The sequence below is a fragment of the Mesocricetus auratus genome, unplaced genomic scaffold (genome assembly GCF_017639785.1).
Source record: "Mesocricetus auratus isolate SY011 unplaced genomic scaffold, BCM_Maur_2.0 Super-Scaffold_100014, whole genome shotgun sequence".
In the NCBI taxonomy this organism is placed as follows: Eukaryota; Metazoa; Chordata; class Mammalia; order Rodentia; family Cricetidae; genus Mesocricetus; species Mesocricetus auratus.
Window position 1 is genome coordinate 60,262,662 of NW_024429197.1, and position 23,690 is coordinate 60,286,351.

At 38.2% G+C, this 23,690-nt stretch overlaps 1 protein-coding gene across 50 annotated transcripts in view; it reads left to right on the forward strand.

Annotated features, from left to right (window-relative positions):
- Nucleotides 1–23,690, forward strand: part of Ptprd (protein tyrosine phosphatase receptor type D) — a 2,190,171-nt gene that overhangs the window by 640,135 nt on the left and 1,526,346 nt on the right. For all 50 annotated transcript variants that reach the window (XM_040757239.1, XM_040757256.1, XM_040757242.1 and 47 more), the window contains exon 4: nt 4,490–4,592. The gene's annotated coding sequence lies outside the window, so the exon portion shown is untranslated. The remainder of the gene's footprint in view (nt 1–4,489; nt 4,593–23,690) is intronic.

Genomic DNA, 23,690 nt, shown 5'->3' on the forward strand with positions numbered 1-23,690 from the left:
GGGATCTACTGCTGAGAGCAAAAGGTGGTTGTTAGCTGTGGTCTCCACCTCCTCAAGGAGCACACTGCTATGCGGTGTTCCTGCTCCCCTGGAAGAACAAGTAAAGAGTGATCTGCTCTCCTCCCGGTGTGTAATAGTTACTACTGATTGACTGGCATCTTGGGGGAAGGGCTAGAATCACTAGGAGAGAAGCCTGTGTCCATGGCTGTTAGGTTGAGTTTTCAGCAAGAAGACCCTGGCTGGATGCAGTGGAAGTCACTGGCTGTGCAGGAACACGGAACATTCTCCACCAGCTGCCTCCAACTCTTGCCATTAAAACTCCCCATCACAAAGAGTGAGCCAAAACACTTGCTTCCTTAAATGGCTTTTGCTGAACATTCTCCCCAGCAACGGGACAAACAATAATACAGAAAATTGGTACCACAAGTGAGCCTGTTGCTCTTCTAATCCTCAACATGTGGTTCATACATCTCTGGAAGCAATTTGAGGAAGGAATGTCCTGTGACAAGGCTTTTCCTGTAGAAACACATTCCACATGTCTGTTTACCTCAGCTGGGGAGCCCACAACAGGCCAAAGTGAGATAGTACCAAAGTCTAACTAGATAAAACAGTGAGTTTTACTGGGGATACTTATAGGAATATGGGTGATGGGTTACTACTGACAGGGGCAGAAAAGACCCAAAGACAGCTGAATCAGCAAAGCCCACCACAGCACTTTTGACAGCTCACAAAAGCTGTGAAACCTGAAGCACCACATATGGCCTGCAGGCAGCTCCATAGGATGGAGAGGGTACTTTCCATGTCATTCAATTGGTCTGAACCTCTTCCCAGAAGGTCTGCTGGTCTCTCTCAGAGTCTTCTTTGCAGCCTGGCTTGCCTGATAGTGGTTCTCAACAGCCTTTATTGTTTACTCTGGGAAGGACGTGCCTTTGCAAATTATGTCAGTTTCAGGGAATTCTTAAACCTGTTTTGACTCTTTCACCTTCTGACTTAAACAGCCTCCTTGTGGAATATGTTTCAATCTAAGAGGAGACTGCTACACACAGGATGAGAAATCATCAAAGACTTGAGCACTCTGAGCTAGAAACACCTTAGAGTGCTGGTAGCAGAGCTTACATCAGGATGGTACATTAGAAGACAAGCATGCTTACAGAAATGGGTTAAAAGGTTTCAGAGATTAGTAGAAATTGTATTGGGTTTGGGCTAAGAACCATTAGTGTGGTAGCCATACAAAGGGCTTGGTGTACCCTGCCCATGCTCTCAAGAGTTTGAGTGAGGTTGACTTTAAAGCGAATGAATTTTACTGTTGGAAAACTTCTCAAACATCACAGTACTCAAAGTGTGCTGCTGGCCTCTCTTGTCCATATCTACAGTTGTGAGTGCAAAAAGAGAGTAGAAAGATAAGAAAAACATGGTATTGCAGGGACAGTGTCTGAGAAAATAAACAGTTTAGGGGGAGAATGAATGAAGACATGAAAACATCTGCCGGTTAAAGAGAAGCTGTTTTGCAACATGTCTTATGAAAATACAAATTATTGAGAAAGGAAAGCCTAAATTAAAATTGCTACTGAACAGTTTCCCTGCTCCTCAAAGTCAATGGCCTTGGAAAGACTCTTCTAAAGTCATCATATAGAAGTTGGTGCAACTTATTCCAGGGAGATAAAGCCAGACAGTGAATAGCAGCATCAGCACCCAGGCAAAGATGTATTCAAAGGCTATTGACTAAAGCTGTGGTAAACATTCCTCATTTGTAAAAGAGAACCCAGGACATTAAGAAAATACAATGGGTTTTGGCCCACATGATCCAAATGTGCTACAGACAGCTCAACCCAAGAGGCTAGGCTAACTTTTAACTTAGCTCCTTGGAGCCCAGATTACTCTATCATGGACTCCTGATGTGTGACATACAGTTAAAGAATTTGGTATTTGTCTGATTCAGTGTGGATATTGCTTTAATCCAATTTTTCATCAATCTCCCCATTCCTCAGTACTGGAAATGGATGCTTACTCTGAACCATTGTGTGCAGGAATTATGTAACATTTTGATTGTATAGTTAAGGGATTTCCTTGACACTCAAATGAGCCTTGGATTTTAGACTGTTAAACAATGTTGTGACTGTTAAAGACTCTGCAGACTTCCAGAGTTGGGCTGAACAGATTGTTCATTCTGATATGACTATGGTTCTACTGAGTCCTGATAAACCTTCCTTCCTTAACCTAGTTTTGTCAGGTATTTTGTCTTGGGAATGAGACAAGCAACTGATACATTATTACTTTATTGCTATGAAGTGTGAGCTTTCTAGGAAAGTATATCAGAGATGACAGGGGATGTATCATCCTTAGCAGAGGGAAAGTCATGGAAATGAAGGTTAGAAAAGGCATGGTTTATTGAAGATGTTATGGAGTTCAGCATTCGAAAGCTTTCTGTATCTGCTCCTTTGAGGGGGTAGCCCTGCCACTAGTACTAATGTAGCAAAACTGTTAATAGTGTCTGCTTTGAGGCGTCTGCTGCTGTCATCTGAGGAGGTGCTGAAACATGCATGATCATTTCCATTGTGCAGGTGATCATTTAGAGAATTACAGAATCTGGGCAATTTTTTAGCTCGCACTTTTGCATCAGGAAGGAGACATAGATCTGGTTTTTGATTCCTTTCCTCTTCACTTCAGCACACATGAGAATGGTTTCTGGCTCTCTTTCATCTCACCTTCCATCCCTTTGATGTACTTTACCAATTCAGGCACTAGTACACATGGACCCCGTCAGCATCCTCCTGGCCTCTCTTTGGCACTTGGGCTTCAGTGTGTTGTCTCAAAAGAAACTTGTTGGAAGAGTGAAGATTGTTTTTTTTTTGTGATTGACAACCATCTGCCATTGTAACCTTCTGTTACCTGTGGCCCTATGTCAAACACTACTGTTCCACTTCAGAAGGTCCCTAAAGACATTATACACTATTCTGAAATAGCAATGACTCCTTTTCTGCCACTCCATGCAACCTGAGCAGGGACAGTCCACAAGGGCAATTTCTCTAAGATAGCCATATTTGTGTAAACAAGTTCTTTAATAGACTGTCAGTTACTTATCATAATTTGAAATGGCCTTGCTTTCAGATAGCACTGAGTCAATGTGCCAACATTATTGTTATTGTCTAAGTGAGATCTACTAGAATTCTATCATGGGATGAACACAGGAACAGGAAAACTCAAGGGATAAGAGAAGTTTCAAGAGCAATACCAGCCAGAGAGAGAGAGAGAAAGAGAGAGAGAGAGAGAGAGAGAGAGAGAGAGGAAACACACCAAATATCTCTGAATTATAAAAGAGAGTCTGAAGAGTAGAACAGTAGTTTATTTTGAAGTGGAGTTTCAAAAGTCAAGTGGTCCTTCCCTAAAGATACCACACTTCAAAAACACCCAAAAGTAATTATTAAACAATCAGCACCAGGTTAATTGAAAAAAATCTCTAGATGGCCACCAGAGGGCAGTGTTTGAAGTAGGGATAGATGTAGAGCTATAGGAATATGTATTTTTTTTCCCCTAGTACAGAAGGTAGTACCAGAATCAAGTTGTGACGCAGACAGCCAATTCATGTCAAGTCAGTCAGCAAGTGGTAAGGGAACAGGAATCTATTTTAGCATGCGGGACCACCGAGGACATCAATAATATCAGCACAAGGCAAAAGCCCCTGAGACTCAATCGGAGACAAATGCAAGAAGAAGGCAAAGATTTAAAAGCAAACAACAAACAGACAGAAAAACAGCACTGAAAACTCAGATGTGTCGCTGCTTTCTCTGATGTGCAGTCATTGTTCTCACTGTGATGACACATGAGATGTGTCCTAAGGCAGTGAGGACCAAGTGGATTTAACAGTGGTTAGTAGACTCTCCTGCCTGACATATTTCATTCACACAGTTGGCCAGCCGAAAGGTTTTGCTAAGCCTATAACTTCCTTAAGTGTTCATCACAAGTTTCACAACAGCTATATCCTGGCACATTTGATGAGACAGTAGTCTTCTCAGTATCTCTCATGATGAAGGGGTAGGAGAGACCAAGGAGGGCTGTAGGAATTGCATTAGGATATCAGTATCATCAATATTCCTTTCCGTATCAAAAATATAAATAATATTCTTAAAATTTGCTTCATTTGAAGTTTAAAAATATGTTTGGACTTACAGTCTTTAAAGACAATGCATATAAACTGACTTCTTGAATTAGCATATCAATTGCTTAAGCCAAATGGATATGAATGATTGCACTGAAGTAATAATCTTTTGCAAGAGCCATTTTATATAAGATAAAATATAGATGGTCCCTTGACACAGGTCCAGTATTAACCATTGAGGTGTAAATTATAGAGGTCAAGAGGTTACACTGTTCCCTTTGTGTTGAATATTCTGATAAATGAACATCTCATAAGACAGGAAAATAATATAATGTCCATTTTATTAAGTTTGAAAGGAAATAAAAAGATGACTGGCATTATATTTTGTTCCAGCTTGAAATAAAAGACAAGCAGTTCCTGGCCTGTGAAACCCCAGTGACGTGCCTGTCAGTATGCTGGCCCCAGTGCTGAGGGACATCATGGGTTTTGGCTCCAGGTGAGTTGAGTGTGTCCAATATGGCCAATTTGCCATGATTCAATATTGCTTCTCTCCATCATTATCTTACAGAATTCATACTAAAGTTTTCAAAGCACATTTTAATATTGAAACATTTCGTTTCTCAACCATACTGGGGGATATCTCTGACTCTTTTACCTGTATCTGGGAACCTTTTCCTCCTACTGGGTTGTAATGTCCAGTTGCCGTCATATGAGAATTTGTGCCCAGTCTTTCTGTATCTTGTTAGGCAATGTTCAGTGGTCATCCCTGAGTGGCCTGTTCTTTCTTATCTTGTTTTTTTTTGGGGGGGGGGTTGGGGGCATGGGAGGAATCGATTTGGATGAGATTGGATGTGGCTGAGAGGAGTGGAGGGAGGGGAAACTGAGGTTGGGGTGTAATGTATGAGAATAATAGTTAAAGTAAACTCTCACAACAAGAGAATTGTTCTTTTAAAATTCCATCATGTGTCTAAAATCAACACATGCTTCCCCCTCATAACTTTAAACTGCAGAATTTGGAGGTATGCATACATTTTTATTTTAAGAGAAGAGTCAAAATGCCTAAGCGACAAGGAAGGTTCTGATTACATACCTGCAGAGGTGGAGAGTAGTGGTGGTAGTTTCTAGCAATGCTCCTTGGTGCCCCACAAGACTGATTACAACAGAGACAACAAATTTTATCACTCATAAAATAAACAATTCGAACAGGCAAATTTCTCAGTGACTCAAAAGACTCCTTTATGTATGGTTTTAAAATTATAAAATTCTGAACTCTGACACGTGTAATCATGATCCCCTTAGCTAAAGTATACAATGGTAGGGAAGGGTCAGCATGAAGCTTTCATGAGCTAGAGCCACAGACTGCTGAGGTAGGACTGGGAAGATTGATACTAACAACTTCATTAAAAGCATTATAATATACATTGTAAAACCTGTGTAGCAGTCATCAAAAATGGTGTGTCTTATGTGTAACTCCCATTGATTCCCAGCTTTAAACATTATCAAGGGTGAAGAAAAAAGGAGAAAAGCACTAAAGCATAGCAGGGGCTGGGCTAAGGGGAGATGTAAAGTGTACTGTAAACATTTGGTCTGTCTACCAAGTATCTTAATGCCTCTGTCTTCTGACACAGCAATTCTTAAATGATAGGGTGTTTCTGAAAGTCTGGGTTAAAGGCATTGAAAATTAGGAACATCCCAAGTATGTTCACACAGAACTTTTAGAGTTTTTCTTTATAGTAGAAATCTATATAATGATTTAAAACACATGGTTTCACAGAATGCTTCCACAATGTGAAAAAGCAGGAATATTTATAAAGGAGAAAGCTGAGGATTTTAATATTTTCCCGTATATCAGAAAAAAAGACTGGCAAGGGGATCAGTATGTTAAATTTATTTTAATGCCATATGTGATATAATTATATATGTATATAATATGCTTATACTTTATAAAGCATAGTATAGTGATATGTAATCATATCATGCATGTTTATATGTAATTACATATATATATAGTTAATATACATTTATTGACTTTCAGTTATCTATATTTTTCTATAACCAAAGAACTGCTTTATTTAGAAAATTCAGTCGGAAATTTACTCATAATGAAAAGAGTAACTTCCAGAGACACTAAAAAGGTTTCCAAGGATTGCAGAAAACTGACATATTCCTATATGAAATCAATATATATACATTTTATTTTGTAGTAAGAAAAATAACCTCTTTGGATTAGCAATAGTTGCTATCTAGTTACTGTGTAAATTCTACAAATATTGAACAGAATGTAGATAATATCTACATTATGCTTACATGCATTGTGAACTTTTTGTTTTGTGGGAACTTATAGAATGATACCTGTTCCATAAATGTTAATATTAATATATGTTTTAAGCTTGTATAAAGTGTTGGCCAGATTGAAATTCTCTACTTCATTTTTCCTGCGTCTTCCATGCCCTTGTCTGTGTGTGGTATGAGGCTGATATTGTGCATGCCTGAAATCTGTCTTATGAGTCTACCCCTCCCTGTGTGTGTGTGTGTGTGTGTGTGTGTGTGTGTGTGTGTGTGCGCGCGCGCGCTGTGTGTGTCTGTTGTGCCTTCTTAATGTGTCTGGCCCTAACAAAAGGCTTTATCCTATACTTACTGAACAGCCCAGAAAGTCTCATATGGCAAAGGTATACGAGTTACTTTATGGAAATCTTTAACAGAGTTTTACAGAGGATTAAGTCAATGATTCCAACTGACCAGATAACACTGTACTCTAACCTCATTGTTTATCAAGCAATACCTATATGTTGCATTCAACAACTGTGTTGGAAATTTTTTTATGGTTTCTTTCTCCCTGTTTGTAAGAACGTAAGAGATAATTTTCAATAATATTTTACCACAATATTTCAACATACAAGTATATGATATAACTACTATGTTATTAACAAAAAGTAAGCATGGGTTGACTATGTTGATTTAAGAAAATATCTGATTTGTGTCCTGCTGGCCTGTTTTTCTATGACTTCATATTCCATTTCTGTGAAATGTAGATGTATGCTGATGTGTACTATCATAGACATACATTACTGAAAACACTGGTAGTTAGCTCTCTCAAATGTCTATGTTCCTGTCTTCGCCAGAGACAGTTACCCATTACAGTCTTACTGTAATCTCTTGTCTGTATTCTGTATTTGCCTTAAATGCAGAAGGGCACACTGTGAATTTTACAAATTACACTGCATATTTTGTTCTTTCACCAAAGACTCCCATACTCTCAAGTCCTTAACCTTAACCTTAAGCAAACTCTAATTTTGTATTTCCCCAATATTAACAAATTACAGGTATATTAAGCTTTCCTTCTCTAGTGCTGATCACTTTAAAAAATCAAAAGTTCTCTCCCTTGAATACTCAATTCATGTATCTGTTTTTAGGAAGACTTATTCAGGAATCCTTGTCTTTATCTCTTTAACCCTAGGTAGTATTGTAGCTATACTTCCTGTCACAGAACCTATGTTCTTTTATTTCTTCAGGATTGACTCCTGCCACTGTTGATGAGATTCATGATCATGTGAGCTGTCAATCAAAATTGTATCACTTGTAAAATTCTAACCCGTATTATGCTAAATAGAAGCAACACAAGAGATAGCCAGGCTGAAATTTCAAACCAACTCACATCCTCCCCATTGCATACATCTGAAGAGATACAATTAGACCATGTTCATCACACTGATCTCTACCATTAAGGAAAAAAACTAATTCTTCTTGAGTTGTAATTTCTAAATGACTCAATCCTCTCCTTCCATACACCTCTATCTATCACTTACTTATTCCTGCTCCACCTTCCATTTGTTTTTCTTCCCCCCCCCATGAAGGGATACAATTAGAATATGTTCCTCACACAGTTCTACACACTTTCTCAATCCAAAATTAATCATAAGTAAAGATAATCCTCATCCCAGAATGTCTTAGGCAGCCTCATTCCTTTCTGCCCTCTTTGGCATCAGGTCTGGAAAAGCACAGAGAAGAATGTGAAAGATGATTCATCTAGATAGGATTACCATCTTGTCCTCAAGACACACAAAGCCAAATTTGTGAGCAAATATTTCAAACAATACTAAATCTGATATGATTCAGTAGTTTCTTCCTTTCAAGCTTAATCAAGGACACACATCTACATATCTTTGAATTAAATAACAATTAATTTATTTAAGCCATGTTCTTAAAAATGTATAACATTTGAAATTTTATGAAAGGTTTTTTAAGCACATATGTTTATTGTAATTCAAAAGAACAGACAGTTTGTCCGAAAATCAAGTTTAGAGGCAAAATTGGCTTACATAAATTAATTGTTATTTAATTCAAAGATATGTAGATGTGTGTCCTTGATTAAGCTTGAAAGGAAGAAACTACTGAATCATATCAGATTTAGTATTGTTTGAAATATTTGTCTTTATTTCGTGTGTGTGTGTGTGTGTGTGTGTGTGTGTGTGTGTGTGTGTGTGTGTACATGTTCGTGTTTGTGAGGGCATCAGATCTCCTGGAGAGGCAACTACAGGTAGTCATGAGTCAACTGATGTGGGTATTAGAAACCAAACTTGGGTACTCTGATAAAGCAGCAAACCACTAAGCCACATCTCTAACCCAAAACTACTGAATTAGATACTAAATTGCTTTGCCTGTTATTGTTTTGTATGTGGTGTAAGTTTTACCACCAAATGAAATTAAAAAGGTGGCATACCATTAATTTCAGCACTGGGGAGGCAGAATTTAAGGTTTTCCTGATGTACATAGCAAGTTCCAGGCCAGATAGGGCTTAGTAGTAAGACCTTGTCTCAAAAGTAAAATAGAATTGACTTATTGTCTATTCTAATGGGCTTAGGAGCCAGAGGCTTCTCTGGGTTTTTATTTCTCCCTCCTTTCTTTTTTCACTTTACAGCATTATATGCCTTTGTTTTTCTCCCTGCAGCAAAATCTTTTCGCGATAATATAAAGCCTCTTTAGAAAGGTGTTTATGGAGACATTTTCCTCCTTCTCACTTAATGTATGTGGGCTGCCCATTAAGTCAGCCGGGATCAATGGTTCATAAGATGTCTCTCTCCTCTTAGAAAAAGGTATTTTTTCTGCAGAAAATCCCAGGATAATGACATAAAGCAACTCATTTTCATAAAATCTCCTCACAAAATATCTGTGATCTGAAAATTTAAAGGCACAGAATGTTAAGATAGAATTGATTCAATGATCTGGAAATTGATTCCAGCCACATATTAATCAGTCCATGATCTCAAATTTTGGTTGCAGTTAACATGTAGGAGTGAAGATTATTCATTGTGACCAACAATTGTAGTCATGCTAAGCTTTAGCATTGGAATTGCATTTCCTGATATCAATATTTTGGATAGTACAGCAAAATACTGAAAAATCATGTAACGATGTGGAATGCTTTCCACACAGTGGGTGCTAGCAGTAATTCAAGAATATTCATGTAGAATAACTTCAGTTCAACTTGTTGTTGGTCATATTCAAAACACTTAGATTTCCAAGCAACATAAAATAAAATTATGGTGAATTAGATTCTAGTAGCCAAAACTCAGATGAGGTTTCCTGTGTGTTTTACCCACATGGTTAGAGAAAATGTAAGTGGCCAGCAGGCCATCTGGAGATAAAATGAGAATGACTTACAAGAGGCTTTTCAATAGCTAAAAAATATACAAAGCTGATCAAAACATACTAAAGTCTATTATGACTTGGAGATAAGGCTCAGGATGTAAGAGCACTTGCTGCTTTTGCACAAGACCCAGGTTTGGATCTCAGCACCCAGTCAGATGGATCATAACCACCTGCAACTCCAGTTCCAGGGAATCTAATACCCTCTTCTGGATTCTATGGGTTTTTGCATTCTCATGTACATATGCTTGTATTATCATAGAGGGTGAGCCAACATTCATGTACTTATTTATTATAGGTCTATTTTCAGTGTTGTCTATTATAATATTAGACCTTAAATATCAAAATCTCAGAAGTTGGATCATCTGATCTAATTACAGGAGATGACATGCTGAATTAGAGCCCAGAGCATAACTGTATAGACAGTCAATATATGCAGGTTCCTTCTTATACAAAGATACAAATATCTGTTCAATGAACAGATGCTTTCAGCTCACACTGTAATGAAAACAATTGTCTCACACTTTACATATTAATCAAGCAGCAACAGAATAATGATCAATAGTGTAACACTTTTGGATCAAATTGTGTTAATTTATTTTAAGTTCCTTTAAGTGTTAAATAATACCACTCATAAAAATCACATATATGTATATATATATATATATATGTATATAGTGGAAACAGAAAATATAAGTTCCTAAAGTTAAAAACTATTGCTACTCCATTTCCTATTTATGAGTATTCTGAGATTACAGTAAATTGAAATTTCACAAATTCTGTCACAGAGAGGAAAATGGACATCTCATCCCCTGACAGAGCCTTATGCTTTAGATTATCACTTGTTCATTTTCCTAGCTTCTGTTTAGTTTCCTGGGTATCTCAGACTTTCCTAGTCCTCCATTCAATCCCTTGACTTTGCCCAACCTCATTTTCCAGATGCCTAGAAGATGCAAAACATGAGAATGTATGCATATATTAAGTAAGTTTTCACCTGACGCCAGCTAAATGTCCTTCTCATTTGTAGATGATTCCTTTTTTCTACTTCATCTTTATATAGGAAACATTCAAAATGTTTGCAATTCTTCATAATATGTCTGCCTTCCTATAGAACTATGTTGAATTTGGAATGTGGTTTATTTTCTCTCCATGCAACAAAAACTTCTGTCTCTTCTTTAAGTTCCTAAGAATTGTCATAGTCTTTCATTATTGTAATTAGCTAGTGCTTGAACTCAGTGGATAATTCTTTGGGTGGGATAATTTTGATAGTCAGCCCAATTGGACTCAAATACACCTAGATTAATAAAGTGTTTCTGTGTTGGGTGGTGGGGAGCTTTTCCTGATAGAATTAACTAGGAGGAAAAACACAGCGTGACTGTGGATGGCACCATCTAGAGTAATAAAAATGGAAGAAAGACAAAGTTCTTGAGTTCCAGCATGCTGTGTTCTGCTGCCCTGAAGTGAGCCACTCTGCTACTCCAAGACTTTTGACCTTGGGAGTCTAGACTCCCACAGCCTGGAAACAATACAGCAACTGACAGCAGACCCACACCTCTGAAACTCCAAACAAAAATAAATCCCCCTGTCTTTTAAGTGGTTCCCCTGTCCAATTTTATATGATGATATATTTGGTTTCCAGGAACTGTTTAAATTGCCTTTACTTTGCTTTTTTATGACTCACATGCATTTTCCCTGTTTGAATCTGTTTTCACCCCTGTGTAGTCACAGTCCGTTGCCAATGTTATAATTTACAGTTACACTAAATTTTTGCCCAGATGATAGTTATCTTCTCTTATATACTTGTAATTTAGATGGTTTTGAAGATGAGGATGGGTTAATGAGTTGGCTCCCAATGATCACAGAATCAAGCAAAGAAAGAAGTACAGGCCCCTTAACTCTGTATATCAACTTTGGGCTTCTCTCCATATCCCATTTTTTAGGGTGAATTTTCCATACAGAATAAACTACTTAGCTTTCAGAGAGGGGAAGGGATTGAAACATGGAATACATGCTACTTTGGGAAAGAGAACAGCTACATTAAACTGCCATGAGTTTCCTTTTGTGCTCTCAAGCACTTGATTCTTCTCTTTGCAAGTCTACTCACTGTGTCTGTGTAGGACCTGCTGAATCTAACAGGTGTGCCAACTCACATACATCAGTTATCTCTGCTTCCAGACTTCTCCAGTTTGTAGACACAGTATAGATGAGCAGGTCAATTCCCTGGAAATCACACAGGCTATCTGGAATTGAGTCCTAGTCTGACCCTGTACTGATCTTGTGAGGGTTAGGCAGTTTCATACTGTTTTTATGATTCTATCTCCTGTGTATTATGCAAAAAAGATGGTGTCAGGAGCACTCTGGCTACTGAGTTAGGACAATGGTCAAAAGAGCATCAACTACAATTATCTCCACTGTGAACACCATTTCTCTTATACTAATTTCTGCTCTTAGGCATGTGTGTCCTCTTAGGTTTTGATGTTGTTTTCTTCAAAAACATATTTACCATAGGGATAGGTGAGGAGGCAATGTTAATTCCTATGAGAATTAGAATAGATATGGGTTACTATGAGGTTTTTAATTCTCAATTTCACTGTTGGTATTTTATCCTAGGGAGTAAACCCCTTTTTCTCTAATTTTAAAAGTCTAATTTTTTGAGATAGGTCCTAATACTGTAGCCCAGACTACAATTTCTTTTCAATGTTCTTCATTATTCTAAAACTAAGATAAAACTTCCTAAAATAGTTTTTAAAATTTGAGATTTATTAATATAAAGTTCATTCTTTTTTCCAAGCTGTTTACTGTAATTAATTCATGTGTGACTACCATAAATTCTTAGGTCCATGATCATTGTTAGTTTTGAGATTGTGATGCTCTTCGATTGAGGCTCTCTGTTTGGGATAATTTGGGAACATTCCCAGTTAGCATTACACATGACAGTAAGAAAAGGTTTCTACTTTACTCTGTCTAGCCTATTAAATAGGCAGTAGAACTCTGGCCTTTTGTGAACGGGTATTTATGTTATAGAAATTCACAGTTATTTAAATATTTATAAAATGAGAGTTGAGAGCAGCACTTTTGAAAAGCAGTTAATAATGAACAGACATCAAGGGAGCTATCATTATAACAGCAAAGTGCTTTGCAACTCCAATAACTTCAGTAGTGCAGAAGCAGGCCATCAAACTTAATTAAAAGCAGTCAAAAATAAACTGAGAAATTGAACTGTAAAAGGCTGTCCTTTGCCAGAAGCTGAAGGCAGAAAGAAAGCATGAGAGAGCCTTGAAAGTAGTAATGAATTGATAAGCGTTACTGCCTGCAACTTGTAATTCGCTCTGTCAGATTTTAGTATCAGTTAAACTAGATTAATAGAGCAATCACTGATTCTCTATCTTAAATCCTTCTTTGTCAGCCCCTTATTATAGGCTCCCATGATAGATGGAAGCCTGAGTGGGTTAAAATTTCTATGCGTTCTCTGCTCAATCACTCTTTAAATAATACTGGCCTCCACATTTGCTGGAAAGTAGTATTCTGATATTTTGGAAAAGCATAAATTAATTCAGTTATTGACAGACTTTATCCTTCACTTCCAAAGAAGCTTAGCTTGTTTTTTAATCAACAGAAGAAGAAATCCTTTGGATTATGAGTTGACAAGCCTAGCACCACCAGGGGCTGCCAATGGGAAGTGAATGATAAAGAGAAGATAACAAATTGACTGCGGTTCCAAATGCATAGAATAATGTGGGCTGCAGGACCAGGACTACAAGGCCAGAAACAATTTGCCCTCCATCATTTTGCTTTTGTAATAATGGTCTTTAATGAAGCCAGTGCCTCCCTGCTGTGGCCTTGTTATGTTTTTTCAACATCAGTGAGAAATAGATTTCTCTCGAATTGTAAGAGAGCTAATGAAACAGCAGGAATATTGAAGCAGAGGATCAATTACTTCTTTGCAGTAATTTCAAAGTTGAAATGGCTATAGCACAGATTATCCAGCCAAGATAAACCAGCTTGAAAAGCAGTGTGCAAGTGATACAAAATGAAAAAAACACTGATGTAGACAAATGGTTTTGTTTTCCAAAATCTTTCAATATGACTACCCAGTGTCCCTTCAAACAGTCAGTGTTTGTGACATGACACAATTTAAAGGAGAGAGAACTCAACAAATAATGTACTTCAGGGTCATCATATTTTAAATGTGAAAATTTCAAACATGTTTAAGAGCCCTTCTGAAAGCACCTAACACCATCGCTTATGTTTTAAATTCTAAATATTGTAACTTGAAGAAAGGATATTTGCTTGCAGTGGGAACACAGACATCCAGACCGAGATGGAGACAGAGGAATACAGCTGCCGCTAATGAAGCAAGCCATGTTGCACTGTGACACCTTCTTCGCTTTGTGAAGGGCTTTTATAGCCATCATGCAACTCAATCCTGACAGCAATCCTAATAAGATTGCCATTCAAACAGGTGTACTAATCTTACAGATGCTACAGTAATGAAGAACGAAACTCAGGCAGGTTAGATAATTAACACCAGGTCACATAAGCACCTGAACCCACACAATAGTCCACTGCCCTTTCCATTTAGTGTTTACAAGAAATACCAACTTCCAAATTTCAAATCACTGAGCTGTAATATAGCTTGCATTAGCAGAGTATGTAATTTCCATTTCCATCAGTTGCAGTCAGCCAGGAACAATGTCTTTGTGCTGATATGGGAGTCATAGATCAATGGGCCTGTAGAAAACCAGGCTGCTAGTGTTCTCGGTATGAGTACACTGCAGAACAGGTGGGATTTACAGCCTCTAAAGTGTCTGAAGCTGAGTGGCTGGTGAGAACTCTCAGGAAAGCTTCTGCTGAAATGGTAAAGGATCTGGAAGACACATTCTTCCTGGGTAGGGACTTTCCAGTAAAATGGAAGATTTAGGTGAGATGGAGTTTAGGAGATAATGATCCACCAACCTGGTCAATGGAGTTGACTTGAGAGAGATGGCTGGTGTTCAAGGTGACAAAAATCTTAAAACTAGTTAGAAGAAAGAGAGGGAATCTTTCAAGTTGGAAGTCGTACAAAAAATTAAAATTGTATGTGAAGAAGTATGGAAATAGCTCAGTCAGTATAGCATAGGCTGTGTGAGCAGGAAGACCTCAGTTCATTTCTCAGCACCCATGTACCGAGAGACAGGCACAATTGTCATCCCAGCATTGGAAAGGCAGAGACAGGAAGACCCTTGAGACTTAAGGTTTGTCAAACAACCCACTAATTAGGCTTTCAGCCAGTTATGGGCTCCACTTGAAAAAATTAAAAAATAAAGACAAAATACATGGCACTTGAGGAATGACACCAAAGATTTTGCTCTGACCTTAAACACACAGACATCTCTCACACACACACACATACACACACACACACACACTCGCACACATGCACGTGCACACACACATGTGCATACACACTCATGCATGCACATAGGTATATGACTATTAAAAAGTCACTAAGATAGTGTAAAGAGTTAAGTACTAAGAATTCAGAACAAAAAGAACTAAAACCCAAATAATATAAAACTTGTTTATGGTTATGGAAAGTATTTATTGTCACTGATGTGAATATCATAGTTTTATTCAAATCTATTGGCTATTGATTTGCAGGGCAAAACCAGTATCACCACAACAGCAGAACAGCAGGCAAGGTGCACATGACTGTAATCCCAATACTGGCCCGTGTTCTAGAATAACCTGTTCAAAATAGTGACTGTTGGGGAAGACAAAGGTGACATAGGGAGACCCTGGCTCAAAAACCACCAAAGTTAACTATAATGATAATAACACATATCTCTCTCACATTACAATTGGATAACATCCTGAAGACCCAATTCTATGTGGAAAATACCAGTCATCATAAGTACTTTTACTACCCACAAATACCAAATTCACAGCTTCACAACACAGAATCCACACTATAGAGTTGGATCATTTACACGTGAGTGTTGATCACATCACTTACTGGAAGCTCTAGCTCACTGCCACTACCCAGCCTGGACACAAAGAGGCCCACTGTTTATTAGGAGTATAGGGAAATTGCAAACTTCAAAAACAAGAATCTAGATTCTACTGAGCACACTGCATTTAAGGCATTATAACGTCTGCAATGGAATGTGTTGGCGCTATGCTCTATGCCCGAGGCTTTAATAAGGTTTGTATGCACTGCTCTTTATAGCAGATAATAAAACTTCAGACAGTACTGTGGCTTGTCTTACACACAAAGCAAATAAAGTACATTATGTTTAAGTACCTTGATTAAGATAAACATACAAAACTGCTAAGTGATGAACTCCACATGCAAAACTCCTCTGTATTCACTTGAACAGCTTTCACTACATTGTCTACAAAAAACAGAAAGAAAAAAGAATCTGTTCTTTCAGTTACAACAGCTTTGTTCATGTTAAAACAAAAATTCTAGCAACTGAAGCATTTATGTAGATTCCAAACAGAATGATTTTGGTCAGATTTGTGCAAGGCATTTAAGCTTCTCCTAAACCCTACTTTGCTTCATACGATAATAAGAATTTCTGTTTCATTCTTGTGGTATCATTTTAACTCTCTGTATTAATATTTCACCCAATACACCTAAACACCTTTGTAAGAATTCTGATTTCTTGCATGCCTGGAGTTGTATAATCATTCTGTAGTCACTGATATGATAAAATGTGGTGAACCTTGGCACATTCCATGGCAGGCAAAGATGACCTAGGCAGAGGGACAAACATGCAAGGTAGACAGAGCTTAGTGAGAAGTTTTATTAGAAAGGGAAAGGGTCGGGGGAGAAGGAAAGAGAAAAGACACAGAGACAGAGAGAGGACAGAAGAGAAAAGGGAGACTGGAGAAGTCTTGCCTGCCCCAGGGGAACAGCAGGAAAGAGAGGGAAACAAGAGGAGTGGGAAAGAGAGTGGAAAGTGGATGGAGGTCTTTCTTTTAAAGGAGTCCTTTGCATCTGGGCTGACCAGAATACTGCCTAAGTGCATTCTGCCAGGTGGCAGAGGCAGGCCAGAATAATGCCTGAATCTTTACATTCACCCTGCATCTTTAAATACTAGCAGTATTATTAACATTGTGTACACATGGCTTTTAACATAGAATACTCAAGATCATCTTGTTATTACAAACTCTCTGTGTCTAAATAGGTTGGCCTCTACTCTCTCTCTCTCTCTCTCTCTCTCTCTCTCTCTCTCTCTCTCTCTCTCTGTGTGTGTGTGTGTGTCTGTGTGTGTGTGTGTATGTGTGTGTGTGTGTGTGTGTGTGTGTGTGTGTGGTGTTTACTAGGAATTTACCAACTTTCTAAAAGGAATTGGCTCCCTGCAATTCAATGCTCTGCAAATTTTATCAGTCAATTGTAGGTGTACACAAAGCCGTGTAATTGGCCAATACAATTTGCCAACTAAAGTTGAATCACAAGACAGATTTCTTGTCAGCTTTTAAAATGAAAGTAAGTGTCCTCTTAATTGTCTCTTTAGTATTAATATTTTCCTTCTGTTTGTATTTTTGTGATCTTTGCACGCTTTAAGAAAAGTACTCAGTAAAATGAAATGAAATACTGAGCTTAACAGAAATTCCTTAGGGAAACATAAAAGCTGACAGTCTGTTATGTGGAATTTATCATAATTTATTTTTAGATAAAATGTGAAAGCCATGTCACTGTATTGTTTACATTACTTTCTTTATAAAATTACTAGTTTATTGCATTGACATCCAGTTTTAATTATACACATGTATATCAGTTTGCAAAATTACAAAGTTCAGAGAGACTCTAGATCAGGAACATTAATTGTTAATTGTTTTAATCACAACCTTAAAGACATCTGGTAAAAGCTGGTGTTTACCCACAGATGCATCCTTTGTGGAGCAGGGATATATGTACTTGCATCATACTAGCAACATTTAGTTAATTGGCAGAGGAAATTTACTTAGCATAGGCTCACTTGATTCATTAGTCACCTCAACTGTGTAGTTCATAAATGAGATCTAGAAGCATTATACAACTTTCTAAGCCTGCTGGCCATCACTGGGTAGAAGTAAGTTGGAAAGCAGACAATGCAAAAGCCTACGTCTTTAGCAAGGCTGACATGCTTTCCATAAATTTCTCTTTTCATATATGTTAACGTATTCCTGCATCTATTGTGACATGGGTTGTTTCACACAGTTTGATGAAAGGCCGCTTGCATGCATTCACTGAACTTTTGATGGAGAGACTGTTATTATGGTACCTTCTTTATTAGAATCGTTGCTCTAATGAGGACAGTCACACAAACACCTCTGTGTTTTTTTTCTTTTTACCTCCTAATTTGCTAAGAATAAACTCCTCTCAGGAGAAGCAGAGCTCCTGTTCTAAAATCTGTGTGCCTCTTATCACTTCAGGTGACCCTTGAGGTGAGCTTCACAGCCCCCCTTAGTGTTGCTACTTATTTTAAGTGTTTGTTTCACCTTCTGGCCAGTGCTCACCATGAGGTTTCTTTCCAATTTCTATGAATTACATGAAGACATATTTAACAATTCATTTTTATCCTGGTTGACTCCAACGTTTTTAAACCTTTCAGAGAGATTTTGTAGGCTATGTGAGGAATTCTTCAAAATGCTCTTTCAAAATAAGACCTAATTCTTTAAAGATTGGTCACTCTCCAGCATCACCTCAACAGACATTGCAAAAGGAATCACATTTATTTCCACAGTGAGCAGTTCAGACTACCAAACCAGAATCCTCATCAATATATTAGATAAACAACCACTATGCTAACAAAAAGATGGCAGTTATAGTGACTAACACAGTTAGAAAAAAGGAGTAGGTGCCAATGACTACCACTGGATTTTTCATGTGTGAATTTTCACATAAATGTTATTATATCCAAAATATTTAAAACACCAAGGACTGATGGAATAGACTGGAAAATAAATTAAACTACTCCAGTAATAACCTGAGTCTGAAAAACAGCAAGAAGGCAGAGAGCTGATGAGCTTGTCGTCTTGCTGAGTGAGAACTGACTTAATCTCAGCATGCCAGTGAACAAGTATTTTAGGAAAGTGGAATTCTGAGTGAATTTCTTCAGATGTTACCTAGTCCTGGGGATCTGATCACTGCTTCATTCCATTACCGACACAGCCCATTCCTGTCCATCATATATGTAGCAGTCATTTTTTCTTTTATAATCTCGACTACATGATTTATATGCTGCTCAGACATAACGCACAATTATCGTTAACTCCATTGTGTTTTCAGCACAGGGATATGCAGAGTGTAGTCTTGGAGCAATTTAAGTCAAAAGGCAGGGTGTTCCTGAAATGCATAGCAATTACTTGTCTTCCTAAATTCTTCTCAGAAGTCCGGTTATTAAGGAAAATACAAAGGAAATAAGAGAGTGAGAAGGTGTCTCATCAACAGCCCTCACTGCCCATCGCTAACATTTAGGTGAAGGCTAATTTTTTTTAAAGAAACTTTCAGTTCCTTTGAACATTAGCAGATCTGAATATGATTATCATAAATTAAATTGATGAGAGGTCCTTTTTGAGTATGGACAGTGAGAGGCTAATAGTTAATTATGAACTTCTGACTAAATACTGAGGAATGATAGGAAATATAAAGTACAAAACAATAACTTACATTTCCCCAGAGTGATGTGTGGACTTTGGAGACACAGTGGCTTTAAAGCCACACCTGCAGCTTGAGGTGTTCATAAAGTCCTGAAAAGCGAAGGTAGGAGAAGGAGAGGAAAACCTTACAATCATTTCAAAGTTAAAACAAAGGAGTGTGATAAATGACATGAAGAACAGGGCCTGCTGCCAGTGGTCAACCAGAAGCGAAGTGTCATCTGTCTGTTTGGGTAGGAGGCTGGAGGTGTGGGTCATGCTGGGTCTTAATGCCTGCATTCTCCAAGCCTGTTTTTCTCTAGCGGAGTTAGGGCTGTTTAGCTTATTGTCCACCTATTTCTGCCCTGGACTCCTGCTTTTGCTTTCAGGATCTAGTTGCTGTAACATAAATAGGCTAGAGAAATGGGACATCCTGATATAGTATCTTCCAAGTGATTTTAGGTGTTTTCTGTTTCCCACATTCTCTAACTAATAGGTATCTTAACTGAAGATTCTATGGGTATATTATACTATGGCTTTTCTATTCAAGGGAGACAGAAAGAAAATCACTTTTAAAAGGAGGAATTCTCCCTGAATGCTATTATGCTTACCTCCTATCTCTAATGAGAATATAATAGGGATTGGCAGATAATAAATTTGAAAGGGGTCAAAGGGAATGTGAATAGAAATATTGGAAGTTTAACCCACAAGAGAGCTAAAACCTTACCTGACTTACACAATCATTTAAAGTTGCAGGACAAAACACAGAGAGGGTTCACTAAAGTCACAGAAAATGAAAGAGTCACATCTATAGGTGCGAATAATACAAACTCTGTCATCTTCATGGCTGATAATGAAAACAGGACAGGATATAGATATCCAGGCCCACACTAGCATAGTGACTAATCTGGTAGGTATCCCTTTTATTATGGTCGTGTTTGAAAAAAAGAATAAGAGCCATGAACTCTCCTTGGGGAGGCTCTGATAAGAAAGACAAAGAAGATCTAGATGTTCCATTATGTCTTCCTTTGTCTTAGAGATGATGGGTAGTTGTCAGTACATATACCCTTCCCTGTATCTTTGCCCATGGAGATCTCCTCTACCCACAGTCCTTAATCAAGAAATGCCTGGAAGATATAAACTAGAGGATAAAATGTGGCCTCTATATAAAAATAAGATTATATATTGTTTTACATCTTAATCTCTTTATAGGACAGGGGTACTCACTAACTTTTTCAATTGTTTACATCTGTTTTGTTATTCATCACCCCAAGTCTAGTCATGGAAGATTCCTGTTTGGATATTTGTAAATGCAAATACTTGTGTTCGTTTGATCCTCATCAATCAATGGTGCTAACTGCCACTCACTCATGATAAGGAATATGACCATTCAAAGCAAGTATTCTGTCTGTGCATCTAAAAGATGTTAAAACTCATGTGGGCAAATTCATACAGACTATAGGAAAGTTAGGTGCTTTGGTTAAGCCATTTGTTATTGTATTCAACAAGTCTCTTGTCTAATGTAAACCACTGGGTTCCGTTTTGTAAAGGAACAGTACTTTTTGTGTACACTATTATTTATTTCAGGATATATACAGTTTCCTATAGTAAAAACACCTAATAGGATTCTCAAACATAGAGATGATAGAGACGACCATCCGTCTAAAGATCTCTCAATAGTAACTCCAGCATCATGTGTGCTTTTTAAAAGACACATTTATTATGGATCTTGTTCTTTTGTTTAAGATTAAACTTAGAAGGCACAAGATGGAACCAGGACTGGCACGATACATTAACTATAGTTTATTACAGATCGGGAGAGCAGAGCAAGAGAGGGAGAATAGAGAGGAATGGGGGGAGGGCGGCAAAGGGAAGCAAGAGGGAGAGAGCAAAGGACCAGAGAGCATATGTGGTCTGTCTCTTAAAGGGGTCCTTTGCAGCGATGTGCAGACTAGTTCCCATGGAACCCTGGGCTGACCAGAGTACTGCCTGAGTGCATTCTGCCAGGTACAGGGGCAGGCCAGCATAATGCCTGAACCTTTCATTCTCACATTTATTTAGTAGTAAAAAGGTGGGGAGTTAGGCATGAGGCATGGCAGGTTAGGAAATAAGGAGGTCGAGTTCTCAAGACTACTTCCTGCTGAGTTGGGGGTTATTGACCATCTTTGGGGGACCTGGGGCTGCTGCAATGCCCTGGGGTAGCTGGTTGCTCCATTTCAGTCCAGGCCGTATGGAACTCTCTGGTGTCTCTTAGACCTGCCAAGATGTTAGCAAGAGGATAAGGTTAAGTTTAGAGAAATTCTTTTCTTAGGTCCTTGTACTTGAGGGAAGGATTGTAAGATGAGGGAGAGGTTCCCAAGGGGGTCCCAAAATAAGAGAAGGGAATCCAGGGACCAAAGAAAGGTTGAGTAATATTTATTTGGAGTGAATCTGACTTGTTTGGGTGGGTCCAATTCAGCTCCCTGTAAATTACAAGACTCCTTTGAGTTTGTGGAAACCCAAGTATTAGACGCATTAGCAGCATATTTATGTTAGAAGTGACTTTGCTGAAAGCATTAACATTTCAAAAACTGACAGATATTTTCAGGACAATGAAAAGTACCTTAATTTTAACTTTGCAGTTATCGTATAGTGGTATATGTTGTTTAGTACTCTGTTGGAGGTGGATTAGTAGCTTATGAGAACTTTATTGACTATGAACAGTAGCATAATGAAGAGAGAAGTCTGGACCATATTTCATTCTTTGGAATGTCTCAAATTACTTTATTTGTCATCATTTAAGCCTTTTTACCCTCAGACCTTCATATTTTAATTCATACAACTTACATTACCATCTTTATAGATAAACCTTAAAAAGCTGTTCCTGAAATCTGAGCCTTGGCAGTTGCTTTAAGCTGGAAAAGCTATCAACCATCAAAAGCATCAGAGTTCTTGAAAAGGATAAAATTTTACCCGTGTTAATCATTAAAGAATAACAGAGAGTTACTAGCTTGGGGGTGCATGTACAACCACCCCCAAGGTCTTCCATGGTTACTGAGGGCAAAGGCTTTAATGACACCTGCCTTGTACTAATAGATAGCATGGGACCTGTGGATCAGGAACCCTAGGAAGACTTGCCTGCCGTTGGCCCAAGCAACATGGAGAAAGTTGGTTTCACTGTCCTCTTGTCCATGGTCTGAAGTGTCCTTTGCAGCAGTTGAGGTGAAAGACGGTTGTTTTGTGGCTAGTGTTGTCACTGAGTTTCTTCAGTGCCCACCAGTCTTCTTGAAGGAAATGGGGTGGGGGCCAGCAGCTGGCCTGTCTCTGTGTTATAAAAAGCTTTTTAATCAAACATTTTAAATGCAATGTTCCCTATGTCTCTGAGCATTTGAGGGCTGTCTGTCTGTTTAGTATATAATAGAAGCTTTACCTTTGTAAACAGCTTATAGGAAAATCTGGGTGGTATATTTTGTTAATTTGAAATAGACTTTTATTACTTTAAATGTTTATCATCATTTAAAGTTACATAACAATTTAGAAATATTTGAGATTTAGCACAGTTAAATTTAAGTTGTATAGAGTTAGCTTATATTTATATATATAAAGTTAAATTTAAATTGCATGTACAGAGATCAAACAGGACTGGGTAGAATAAAAGGGAGCACCAGAGTGTAATCTCTGATTTGCACATTGTAGCAAGCAGACAGGAGATTTAAAGAGACAGAGTAGACTTAAACTTCCAGTGACAAGGGGGCAGATTCACTGCAGATAAAACAGGGGGCCCTGGAAAGGCACAGTATTCCATAAACAAGCCATGAGCAACAGTGCCAGTGAAAGTAGAAATTAGAGACAAAAATAAAAGGCAAAAAGTTAATGAACTGTATCTGTCAGCAGGGTTTATCAGCAGAAGCTGGCTAGGCTGAGTGGGTGTGCCTACAGCTAGGTCAAGTGGTCAAGATGCCTGCTTCCATAAGCACATTTCTGTTTGTTGGGAGAAGTGGTTTTCTCCAAAAGTGAGGCAGAAAGATGTGTGACCAATGTCGGTCTAAGAACGAATGTACCAGTCTACAAATCCAAAAGACCACCATAGGTCTGAGAAACAAATGCACCAGTCTATGGACAGTGTTAGGGTACAAAACCTGAGAGACCCCTAGTGGGTCTGAGAAACAAATGCACAAAACCTCATTCGTAGGGAAGAAATGAGAAACTCTCAGAGCTTCCCGAACAGATGCTGACCCAAGCCAGCTCACTATGAACTGCTGGCATCTGCATGGAGAAGAAATACAATAGAAACACAACTGGATGGAAAAGAGGAATTTGCCATTCCAAGCAGGATGGACAGGAGAGAAACAAAACAGGACAC